Here is a 12,257-nt window from a genome sequence, read left to right on the forward strand (position 1 = left end):
GAGGTACTTGTTTCTGTTTATTCAGAATCTCTAGTTATCAAATGAATACACCCAAAATGCGAGATCTATGTATAGAGCCACTTGGAATGTATCAAACAGGATTTTTAAGCAGTTTGTTTTAAACTATCTAAGCCAGGGGTCTTCAACCCACTCATGGCCCGCGGAGCTGATCTCAGTGGCCCCCTGCCCGCCAGCCCGCCATGCACAGTAAAAGAAAATGCTGCCGAGGGAGGCAGCGTAATGGAGTCCCCCCGGGTGCCGCCTACCCGATTTCCATTGGCTGCAGGCAGGGCAGAGGAGTGGATCCAGCGCGGCTGAGGGAGGAGGAGGCACGTCTGGTCACGAGCTGGGGAGTTGGGACCCGGCGAAGCTGCGGGAGGAGGAGACGCAGCTGGCGGGAGCAGGGGACCCGGTGCTGGAACTGCAGGAGGAGGAGGCACAGCTGGCGGAGGGGACCCGGCGAAACTGCAGGAGGAGGCATGGATGGTGGAAGCAGGTGACCCGGCAAAGCTGCAGGATGAGGAAGTACAGCTGGCGGGAGCAGGGGACCTGGCATTGTGTGTGAGGGGCACTGCTGGGGCATTGTGTGTGAGGGGCACTGCTGGGGCATTGTGTGTGAGGGGCACTGCTGGGGCATTGTGTGTGAGGGGCACTGCTGGGGCATTGTGTGTGAGGGGCACAGCTGGGGCATTGTGTGTGAGGGGCACTGCTGGGGCATCATATGTATAAGCAGGAGTACTGCTGGCATTATGGTCTGTGGCATAATGGGCATCAGTGTGGGGCATAATGTGCAATGGGCATAATTTTTGTGTGGATTAATGTGTAATGGGCATCACGGTGTGCGGCATAATGTGTAATGTGTATTATGGATAAACAGTGTAACAGTGTATATTGATTTAAGTAGCCTTTCATTGTTTGGGTTCGATCTGTGAGGCGTACTAGGTCACTGTGTGGGCCTTCATGTTTATATGACATTGTGCAGCCTTCAGTCAACTTAAGCGTGTGAGGACAATGACCATTCCTGCGGTAACCAATGTCTGGTCATGCAGGTTGAAAAGTGAGGTGTCAGGTAATTGTTTTCCTGCTAGTTCACACTCGTTATAATTAGGCCACACCCCTTTTTTGGGAGCGTGCCTACGGCGCGTGCAATTTATTCAATATCAAATTATATATGGGGGGGGGGGGGGAGCACAAATTTTACTGTTTGCACTGGAACCCAAATTGGCTGCTGATAACTATTTGGGTATGTGTGTGTGTGTGGGGGGGTTATGTGCTGAGTATGGGCGGCTGTGCCAACTATCTATGAAGGAATGTGCTGACGTTATAGGGGAGCTGTGATTCTATGAGGCTGTCCGAAATACCGCAGTAGAGTATAGTGGCCCTCGGGCTTCACTGGATTTTGTTAGGTGGCCCACGCTGTCTTAAAGGTTGAAGACCCCTGATCTAAGCAGTATCCAATATAAAGGCGAATTGAAACAATTGTTTCTGCAAAGTAGCTTTTTTTTATCACATATGAAGGAATTCAAAGCAATTGATATGTGGAGGTACTGTTCTGTTTATTCAGGACCTCTAATTGCCAAATTAATACACTCAAAATACCAATTTCAATGCTACTGAGAAATATAACAGTATATCAGTATATCTAGAGCAAAGTTCAAAGGATAAGAGGGTAAGGAAGACCCGGGACCTTCCTATGTGGCAGGAACACATATGATATATTGTATGCAGCCCTTTCACAAGTGATGTATCACATGCGACCCCTGTTCCCCGCATGCAGGTCCGACCTTCGACTCAGGCCTGATATGCACAGGGCATCGCATCGGATTCGATGGCATGTCATACAGATGGGGCCATTCTCCACCGTGCCACCAGCTCACCATATCTCAGTAGCTGGTGGGTTAGGATGTGTGGGCACCCCGTTCTGTCGGACAGTACGATGGGAGCCACTCTAATGAGAGTGGCCCCATCTGTACACATCTAGTTTGGGCCAATTTCTCAGCCCGATCCATCGGAGATGGATGAAATTGGCCCAAATCGCTGTAAAACTTCTCCGAGCTTTGTATCTCTACCCGTATAATATAAGCTAAACGATGTGCTCCTAGATCAGTATTGATTATTTACAGTTACCATGGTGATGTATACACTCTGTTAATTAAGAGAAGAATGGAAATTCGGGGCAGATTCACGCTCTTTGAACCTACACCGGAAGGTAACATTTATACCGTTGTGTCTGACGACGGTTGGAATAAAGTGAAACGTTATATGAGGTGACGGACTATCTGACTCAGTGAGACCAGTCTGTGAGTGCCGCCAATTTACACCAGTATATGTGAGTTATTCCTATAATCATTTCCTCCATTTTCTCATTTGCAGAATCTGTATTGCCGTGACTTGCTGTATGATCTCTGTAACTGGAGGCAGAAATATAACCGGATCCTCCTCTCCCCTCCGGTGTATGTGGGAAACTGCGGCCGGCCAGTGATACGGGAGAGTAAGGTGAGCAGAGCAGCTTTTTATGCCAAGCCAGGCAGTCCTGAACTGAAAGTGACAGAGCAGGTCGTGTAGCCAAGCCAGGCAGTCCTGAACTGAAAGTGATAGAGCAGGTCGTGTAGCCAAGCCAGGCAGTCCTGAACTGAAAGTGATAGAGCAGGTCGTGTAGCCAAGCCAGGCAGTCCTGAACTGAAAGTGACAGAGCAGGTCGTGTAGCCAAGCCAGGCAGTCCTGAACTGAAAGTGACAGAGCAGGTCGTGTAGCCAAGCCAGGCAGTCCTGAACTGAAAGTGACATAGCAGGTCGTGTAGCCAAGCCAGGCAGTCCTAAACTGAAAGTAACAGAGCAGGTCGAGTAGCCAAGCCAGGCAATCCTGAACTGAAAGTGACAGAGCAGGTTGTGTAGCCAAGCCAGGCAGTCCTAAACTGAAAGTGACAGAGCAGGTTGTGTAGCCAAGACAGGCAGTCCTGAACTGAAAGTGACAGAGCAGGTTGTGTAGCCAAGCCAATCAGTCCTGAACTAAAAGTGACAGAGCAGGATGTGTAGCCAAGCCAGGCAGTCCTGAACTGAAAGTGACAGAGCAGGCCGTGTAGCCAAGCCAGGCAGTCCTGAACTGAAAGTGACAGAGCAGGTCGTGTAGCCAAGCCAGACAGTCCTGAACTGAAAGTGACAGAGCAGGTCGTGTAGCCAAGCCAGGCAGTCCTGAACTGAAAGTGATAGAGCAGGTCGTGTAGCCAAGCCAGACAGTCCTGAACTGAAAGTGACAGAGCAGGTCGTGTAGCCAAGCCAGGCAGTCCTGAACTGAAAGTGATAGAGCAGGTCGTGTAGCCAAGCCAGACAGTCCTGAACTGAAAGTGACAGAGCAGGTCGTGTAGCCAAGCCAGGCAGTCCTGAACTAAAAGTGACAGAGCAGGTCGTGTAGCCAAGCCAGGCAGTCCTGAACTGAAAGTGATAGAGCAGGTCGTGTAGCCAAGCCAGGCAGTCCTGAACTGAAAGTGATAGAGCAGGTCGTGTAGCCAAGCCAGAAAGTCCTGAACTGAAAGTGACAGAGCAGGTCGTGTAGCCAAGCCAGGAAGTCCTGAACTGAAAGTGACAGAGCAGGTCGTGCAGCCAAGCCAGGCAGTCCTGAACTGAAAGTGACAGAGCAGGTCGTGTTGCCAAGCCAGGCAGTCCTGACCTGAAAGTGACAGAGCATGTCGTGTAGCCAAGCCAGGCAGTCCTGAACTGAAAGTGACAGAGCAGGTCGTGTAGCCAAGCCAGGCAGTCCTGAACTGAAAGTGACAGAGCAGGTTGTGTAGCCAAGCCAGGCAGTCCTGAACTGAAAGTGACAGAGCAGGTTGTGTAGCCAAGACAGGCAGTCCTGAACTGAAAGTGACAGAGCAGGTTGTGTAGCCAAGACAGGCAGTCCTGAACTGAAAGTGACAGAGCAGGATGTGTAGCCAAGCCAGGCAGTCCTGAACTAAACATGATAGAGCAGGTCATGTAGCCAAGCCACGCAGTCCTGAACTGAAAGTAACAGAGCAGGTTCTGTAGCCAAGCCAGGCAGTTGTGAACTGAAAGTGACAGAGCAGGTTGTGTAGCCAAGCCAGGCAGTCCTGAACTGAAAGTGATAGAGCAGGTCGTCTAGCCAAGTCAGGCAGTCCTGAACTGAAAGTGATTGAGCAGGTCAGGTAGCCAAGCCAGGCAGTCCTGAACTGAAAGTGACAGAGCAGGCCGTTTAGCCAAGCCAGGCAGTACTGAACTGAAAGTGACAGAGCAGGTTGTGTAGCCAAGACAGGAAGTCCTGAACTGAAAGTGACAGAGCAGGTTGTGTAGCCAAGCCCGGCAGTCCTGAACTGAAAGTGACAGAGCAGGTCGTGTAGCCAAGCCAGGCAGTCCTGAACTGAAAGTGACATAGCAGGTCGTGTAGCCAAGCCAGGCAGTCCTAAACTGAAAGTAACAGAGCAGGTCGAGTAGCCAAGCCAGGCAGTCCTGAACTGAAAGTGACAGAGCAGGTTGTGTAGCCAAGCCAGGCAGTCCTGAACTGAAAGTGACAGAGCAGGTTGTGTAGCCAAGACAGGCAGTACTGAACTGAAAGTGACAGAGCAGGTTGTGTAGCCAAGCCAATCAGTCCTGAACTAAAAGTGACAGAGCAGGATGTGTAGCCAAGCCAGGCAGTCCTGAACTGAATGTGACAGAGCAGGCCGTGTAGCCAAGCCAGGCAGTCCTGAACTGAAAGTGACATAGCAGGTCGTGTAGCCAAGCCAGGCAGTCCTGAACTGAAAGTAACAGAGCAGGTTGTGTAGCCAAGCCAGGCAGTCCTGAACTGAAAGTGACAGAGCAGGATGTGTAGCCAAGCCAGGCAGTCCTGAACTAAACATGATAGAGCAGGTCGTGTAGCCAAGCCAGGCAGTCCTGAACTTAACGTGATAGAGCAGGTCGTGTAGCCAAGCCACGCAGTCCTGAACTGAAAGTGACAGTGCAGGTTGTGTAGCCAAGCCAGGCAGTCCTGAACTGAAAGTGACAGAGCAGGCCGTGTAGCCAAGCCAGGCAGTCCTGAACTGAAAGTGACATAGCAGGTCGTGTAGCCAAGCCAGGCAGTCCTGAACTGAAAGTGACAGAGCAGGATGTGTAGCCAAGTCAGGCAGTCCTGAACTTAACGTGATAGAGCAGGTCGTCTAGCCAAGTCAGGCAGTCCTGAACTGAAAGTGATTGAGCACGTCAGGTAGCCAAGCCAGGCAGTCCTGAACTGAAAGTGACAGAGCAGATTGCGTAGCCAAGCCAGGCAGTCCTGAACGGAAAGTGATAGAGCAGATTGCGTAGCCAGGTCAGGCAGTCCTGAACTGAAGTGATAGAGCAGATTGCGTAGCCAGGTCAGGCAGTCCTGAACTGAAAGTGATAGAGCAGGTCGTGTAGCCAGGTCAGACAGTCCTGAAGTGAAACTAAACTGTGCGTGTGTGTGTGCGTGTGTGTGTGTGTGATTGGATAGTGAGGTGCAGGAGAGGAGTGGAGGGGCAAATATTTAACCAATATTTTTTGTTGCTCTAAGTGTCACAAATATTTGCAGTAGATTTTTCTACTGAACTCTATTCTGACGAATAAGATTATACAATTTATCCTACCCAAGCAAGGGGACATAAATTCATAACCTGAAAGGTGGTCTTCTAAGAAGTGTAAATATTATATGTTTTGTGTGTCCTTATGTATGTGTGTGTGTGATGTATAGACTTATCTTATAAAGAATTAATAAAAGCGAAGTTTTACTAAAAAAAAATCCATAGGGGAATTCCCCCTACTACACCCCAATAAACACTAAATTACCACTTAGATTCCTAGCACTTGTACAACCCTCTAATTGACTGAACGCTATCATAACAATCATATTGTCTGACAAGAGTGCCCCAACAAAAAGGGTCTTTTTCTTTCTATCTTCCACACTCAGACTGATACAAGCACTCACATACTCTGCCAAACAAGTGCATACTGAGCACTGGCATGGAGGGCCTTGTGATTACGTCAATGGGTCACGGATACTGACTCAAAATGCAGTGTGGAGTGTCTACTCTTTATGGGGGAAAGGTTGTTTGGGAGCGAATTAGATGACTGGATTTCTAAGGCTACTGCCAGGAAATGTACATTTCTACCTATGGCATCCAAGCAGGTCTGCCGTCCCTTCTCAGGACCTAGCCAGCAGTCCTTTTGGGCTTCCAGGTTGTGCCCAAAGGTCAGAGGTGCCTCCAATGTCAACAAACTAGGGTGTAGTGCTCAATGTAATATATTGCTCAATGTAATATAGCAACAAAAAAGGCCAACAAAACTCTAGCATGTATCAAAAGGGGCATGGAAACTAGGGACTCAAAAGTAATTATACCTCTGTACAAATCATTGGTTAGACCGCACCTTGAATACGGAGTACAATTCTGGGCCCCGCACTATAAAAAGGATGTCATAGAATTAGAAAAAATCCAAAGAAAAGCCACAAAGCTTATTAGGGTAATGGAGAATATAAGCTACGAGTAAAGATTAAGCAATCTGGGACTATTTACACTAGAGAAGAGACGTTTAGGGGAGACATACTCAATGTGTATAAATACATTAGGGGCCAATATAAGGAACTGTCAAACACCCTTTTTTCTGCTAGACAGGAATCTAGGACGCGAGGGCATGAGTTTACATTAGAAGAAAAAGATTTACTTCATCTAGAAGAAAAAAATTATTTACAGTCAGAACAGTCAAACTTTGGAACTCTCTTCCTGGAGAAGTGGTGTCAGCAGACACTATAAATACATTTAAAATAAGGTTGGATAAACATTTATTGGTTAAAAACTTCCACGGGTATGAATAAGTAACATAATCTGTCTTTAAAATATCGGAACATACTATACAACAAGGGAGAAACTATTATAAACATAGGTTGAACTAGATGGACGCAAGCCTTTATAAGCCTCACCTACTATGTAACTATGTAACAATGCCAATAGAGTTCCATGAGAAAAAATCAGAAAAGCTCTGATGTTGGGGTCCCAAGACCATAGCTCAAGTGCAGCTGCGTCTAAGCCCTCTGCATTACGGTGTTCACCCACCCAGAGAAATGCTCATGGTGGGAGCTTGGCTGTTGCACTTCAGTCACATATGGGATGCCTCGTGCCTAGGTTGCTGGATCTTATTTCACAGGGCTACAGACTGGAGTTCAACAGATCGACTCCCTGAAGATATATCAGGTCAGGACTTCCAGCAGCTGTGAAGGACAAGGTTATACAGCAGCAAGCAATCACAAAGCTGGTGCAATCCTGGGTCATAGTACCTGTCCCATTGCAGGAACGGGGTCTGGGGCATTACTCCTACGTCTTTGTGGTACCAAAGCCGGATGGTTCGGTCAGGCCAATCCTGAATCTGAAATCCTTGAACCCCTATCTAAAGGTGTTCAAACTCAAGATGGAGTCATTGCAGGTGGTAATCGCCAGTTAGGAAGAAGGAAAATTCCTTGCTTCCCTAGACACCAAAGATGCAGATCTTCATATTCCACTTTGGCCAACAAACCAGGCATACATAAGGTTCGTTCTATGGGATTATCAGTTCCAAGTCTCGACTTTCGTACTGTCAACAGCTCGGTGCATCTTCACGAAGGTGATGGCAGAAATGATGCTCCTGCTCAGGTCACAAGGGATAAATGTGATTCCCTACCTGGATGACCTACTGCTAAAAGCAATGTCGGAGGGTGAATATATTCTCACAATCAATCATACAATACAGGTGCTATCAATGCGCAAGTGGCTCTTGAATCTACCAAACTCCTCCTTGGTCCCGAGCCAATGTATCCAATTTCTGATGATCTTGGAAACAGTGGACCAGAAGGTATACCTCCTGGGGGACAAGGTGATAGCACTTCACTAGCTGATAGCAGAAGCTCTTGCTCAGGACCTCATTTCAGTCCATCAGGTTATTGGGCAAGATGGTGGCATCCTTCTAGGCAATCCAATATGGGAGATTCCACTCCAGTATTTTCCAATTGGATGTGCTGAGCAAGTGTCCGGCTCACACCTCCACATGCACAAGAGGATAAGTCTGTCGTCTCAAGCCAAGCTATCTCTGCAGTGGTGGTTTCAGTCTTCCAACCTGTTGGTGGTACCGATTTTTGGGCTCCAGGACTGGATTCTACTCATGACAGACACCAGTCTGCTAGGTTGGGGGGAAGTGACATAAGGGTACACTTCTAGGGCAAGTAGACTCTGCGGGAATACAAGTTGCATGTAAACAACTTGGAATTAAGAGCAGTGTACTCTTCTGCAGGCTGGCTCTCTGCTGAGAGGCCAAGCAATACATGTCCAGTCGGAAAACGCAACAACGGTTGCGTATATCAACTGCCAGGGAGGTACACAGAGCCTAGCGTGCAAGAGAGAAGCACCAAGATTCATGGGCAGAACATCATGTGAGGGCTATCTCAGCAATCTTTGCTCTGGGAGAGGACAACTGGGAAGTGGACGATGCTCTGACAACAGGTTGGTCATACAATGTAGTCTATATCTTTCCTCCAATCCCCTTGCTCGCAAGGGTCCTAAAGAGAGTGTGAAGTCTAAGATTAGAGGCAATACTGGAGCACCAGACTGGCCTCGAAGGGCCTTGTACGTGGATCTTCAGGCCATGTTAGTAGAAGATCCTTGGCATCTACCTTTCAGAGATGACCTATTCCTCCAAGGCCCGTTTGTGTACCAGGACTTAGGGTGGCTTTATTTGGCAGCCTGGAGGTTGAGCAGCAGATTTTGGCCCACAAGGGCCTTCCTGCCTCTGTAATCTGTACCATGACCCAGGCTAGAAAACTGGTAACTGCATCCCACTACCATTATATTTGGAGAAAATACTGTATATTGCCTGGTGGGAAAAAGAGAGCTTTCCATTGGCAGACTTTAAACTAGACTGCTTCTTGCAGTTTCTGCAGGCAGGTTTGGAATTGGGCCTTCGTTTGAAATCTTTAAAGGCTCAAATCTCGGCTCTGTCCATTTTCTTTCAAAATAAGTTGGTGGTCTTGCCTGAGATTCAGACCTTTCTCCAAGGGGTTCTAAAAATCCAATCCCCCCTTTGTGCCATCTACGGCACAAAGGGGGAGTTTGATGCGCTGTTATCATTTCTGACGTCATCCTGGTTCAAGCCTTTGGAAACATCAGAAATGAAGCACGTCACGTAGAAGATGGTGGTGCTTTTGGCACTGGCTTCGGCTCCATGTGCAGTGGCGTAACTACAATGGGTGCAGGGGATGCAATTGCTATGGGGCCCGAGGGCTTGGGGGGCCCAAGGACCTAGCACGCTATCTCCTGCTCCCTTTTAATTATTTTCTATATTGCCGCGTTGCCGTCCGTGCCCATCCGCCACCCCCTCAGTGGCTATTAGCGCAGATGACAAGCAGCCAGCACACAGGAGACCTGCGGGGTGCAGAACACCACACTCGCCACCACTGCGATTGCTGGAGCCGGCGCTGGGGAAGACACTCATCAACCGACTGCTACAGCTGGTGCACAATAGACCCACCGGCGCACAGTACACCAAACCCACCACCTCCATGATTGCTGGAGCTGGCACCAGGGAACAGGACACTGCACCGGTCACCCCAACTGCTGCAGCTGGTGTACAAACTGCCGGCATTGGGACGCAGTTACACACTACTGCAAGTGCTGGAGCCGGGGCTTTGACCCGCTGACGCCTGGACACAGTACCGACCACACCACCACTGCCGGAGCCTGCTTGAGTAGAGGAGATTCATCCACTACTTCCAACGCAGGTGAGAAATAGACCAGTCTTGGAGGGAGGGAGGTGAGGGGAATTAAAGTGATGCCTGGCCACTGTTCCAAGTTTCAAATCATTGCACACCCCTCTGTCTGCTCTATCCCCTCCCCCCATGTATCCCGCTCTTCCTCCTCTTCTGTCCCCCCTTCCCCTCTACTCCTCTTTTCCCATTCTACTCTCCTCCTCGCCCCTCCCCTCCTCTCTCCTCTTCTTCCCTTGTCTCCACGTACCCTCTTGCCTTGTCTCAGCTCCTCTATCTCACTCCCTTCCCCTCCCCCCTTTCCCTGTCTCACTCCCTCTCTCTCCCTCTTTCCCCTGTCTCACTCACCCTCTCTATCTCATCTATCTCCCCTCTCTTTTTCTCCCACATCGTTTTTACTCTCTACCCATCCCCTTCTCTCTCCCCTTTTTTTCTCTCCCCTTCTCTCTTCCCCTTTGCGATGAAAAATGCAAAGGGCAGCTCTCCTGGTAAGAGCTGCCCTTTGTGATCCCTGAAGCTGCCCTTTGTGATCCCTGAAGCTGTCTGGACTTTAGGGTTTGTGACACAGGACTCCGCCTGCACATGGGCAGAGACGCCTGTGACTGCAGGGCATGTTAGGAGGGATCCATGTCAGATTCCTCACCCAGCACTGCAGAGAGAAGCCATAGGTTTCTATGGGTAATGTCAGTTACAGCTGGCACTACCCTCAGCAGCGGAGCAGGGTTTTTAATGCATTTGTACTTTAATGCATCATGGCCTTTGCCACTCAGTTCCCTCACGCTTTGTTCTCTCCCCCTAATGTGCATTGTAGTGGCAATTTCAAAATGTTGCTATGGGGCCCATAAAGTTTTAGTTATGCCCCTGTCCATGTGTGTTGGAATTGGGAGCCTTGTTATGCAAGAGCCTGTATCTTGTCTTTCATGAAGATAGGGCAGAGCTTTGGACTTGTCCGCAGTTCCGGCCTAAGGTGGTTTCGGCATTACATCTGAACCAACCCATTATGGTTCCTTTTAGTTCCAATCATCCTGGAATTCCAGAATTCTTGGATGTGGTTCGAATGCTTAAGGCGTATGTTAAATGATCTGCTCGAGTGCGTAAGACAGAATGGCTTTTTGTGTTTTATGGTGCACACAAGAGAGGTTGTCCTGCTTTAAAGCAGATGATTGCCCGTTGGATTTGTTCTACTATACAACAGGCTTATGGGGCAGCAAAATTGCCTACACCAACCTCATTGAAGGTTCATTCTATAAAGGCAGTGGGATCATCCTGGGTGGCTGCCCATGGGGTTTCAGCCCTGCAGCTCAGCAAAGCTGCTACGTGGTCAAGTTTGATACTCTGGCCAGAGAGGATACCCAGTTTGGGCAGGTGATGTTACAGAAGTCTCCACACATTCCCGTCCGTTCTGGAAACTTTGTGACATCCTTATCGTATTGAGACCCCATATGGATGATAGAGAAAATAGGATTTTATTACCTACCAGTAAATCCTGTTCTCATAGTCCATACGGGATACTGGGCGCCGGCCTCAGTGCGGATTTCTTCTGCATCTGGTTGTCACTATTATAGTTGTGACGTTCTTGCCTGTTGCCTAAAGTATGTTGTCACTTGAGTGACTTTATGTTTATTATGTTTCTATAAGTTTTTAACAGTTCTGTTAACTGTTATTGTGTTTGTTGTGTTGTGCTGGTATGAATCTCACCACATATCATGTATACGCATATCCTTTTCTCACATACGTTCATTCTCCTTTGGGCACAGTTTTCCTTAACTGGCTTGTGGGTGGGGATGTGGAGGGGAGGAGCCAGTACACCCATTCTGAAGAAAGTTATATGTGCCTGTCTCCTGCGGAGAACCCTCAATTCTCATTATATTGAGACCCCAGTATTCCATATGGACTATGAGAATAGGATTTGCCATTAGGTAATTAAAATCCTATTTTTGTTTTTTTTGTATTTGATTCCCAAGCACCAAACCTCTCCAGATCTCTAACATAGAAATGTGTGAACCCTGGTTCCTCTGCACACTTCACACTGAGCTGAGTGAATGTGAGATGATCACTTTGTTCATATCCCTATGGTGTGCCTGGAGAGTGTGGTGACATCCTACTGCATCAGCTGACCATAGGGGGATAGGATCACTAGCATGTGCTACCCATGTATGGTCAGTATTGTATGTTCTGTACATCTGAGGTCAGAGGAAAAACATTATACAACAATTATAGACACATTAATAAACTGTGTATACTGTAGGAGGGTAGAGGTCTTTGTGCTGCACGTGTGACTGCAAATAGAGTCCCAGCAATTTGGGAACACAGAGATGTGTCCACATGCATCTATCCTCCATTCACCACAAGTCGGGTTACACATAACATGTGAGCGCACTATGACTGGGTACCGCCAAGCGTCTGATCATGTGACTTTTTTTGTTATGCGCATTATTCACAAAGTGATGCGAATAGGACACACAAGCAGCTTCTGCTTATTAAAATATGTGGCATTCCTATATATTGTGTGTGACCACTGCTGTATCTGC

The 12,257-nt window shown here is 48.3% G+C and overlaps 1 protein-coding gene across 1 annotated transcript in view; it reads left to right on the plus strand.

Annotated features, from left to right (window-relative positions):
- Positions 1-12,257, plus strand: part of LOC146075998 (uncharacterized) — a 29,795-nt gene that overhangs the window by 7,493 nt on the left and 10,045 nt on the right. The window contains exon 2 of the mRNA XM_083185756.1: positions 2,374-2,496. The gene's annotated coding sequence lies outside the window, so the exon portion shown is untranslated. The remainder of the gene's footprint in view (positions 1-2,373; positions 2,497-12,257) is intronic.

Source organism: Crinia signifera, chromosome 4 (assembly GCF_055691185.1).
Source record: "Crinia signifera chromosome 4, ASM5569118v1, whole genome shotgun sequence".
Taxonomy (NCBI): domain Eukaryota; kingdom Metazoa; phylum Chordata; class Amphibia; order Anura; family Myobatrachidae; genus Crinia; species Crinia signifera.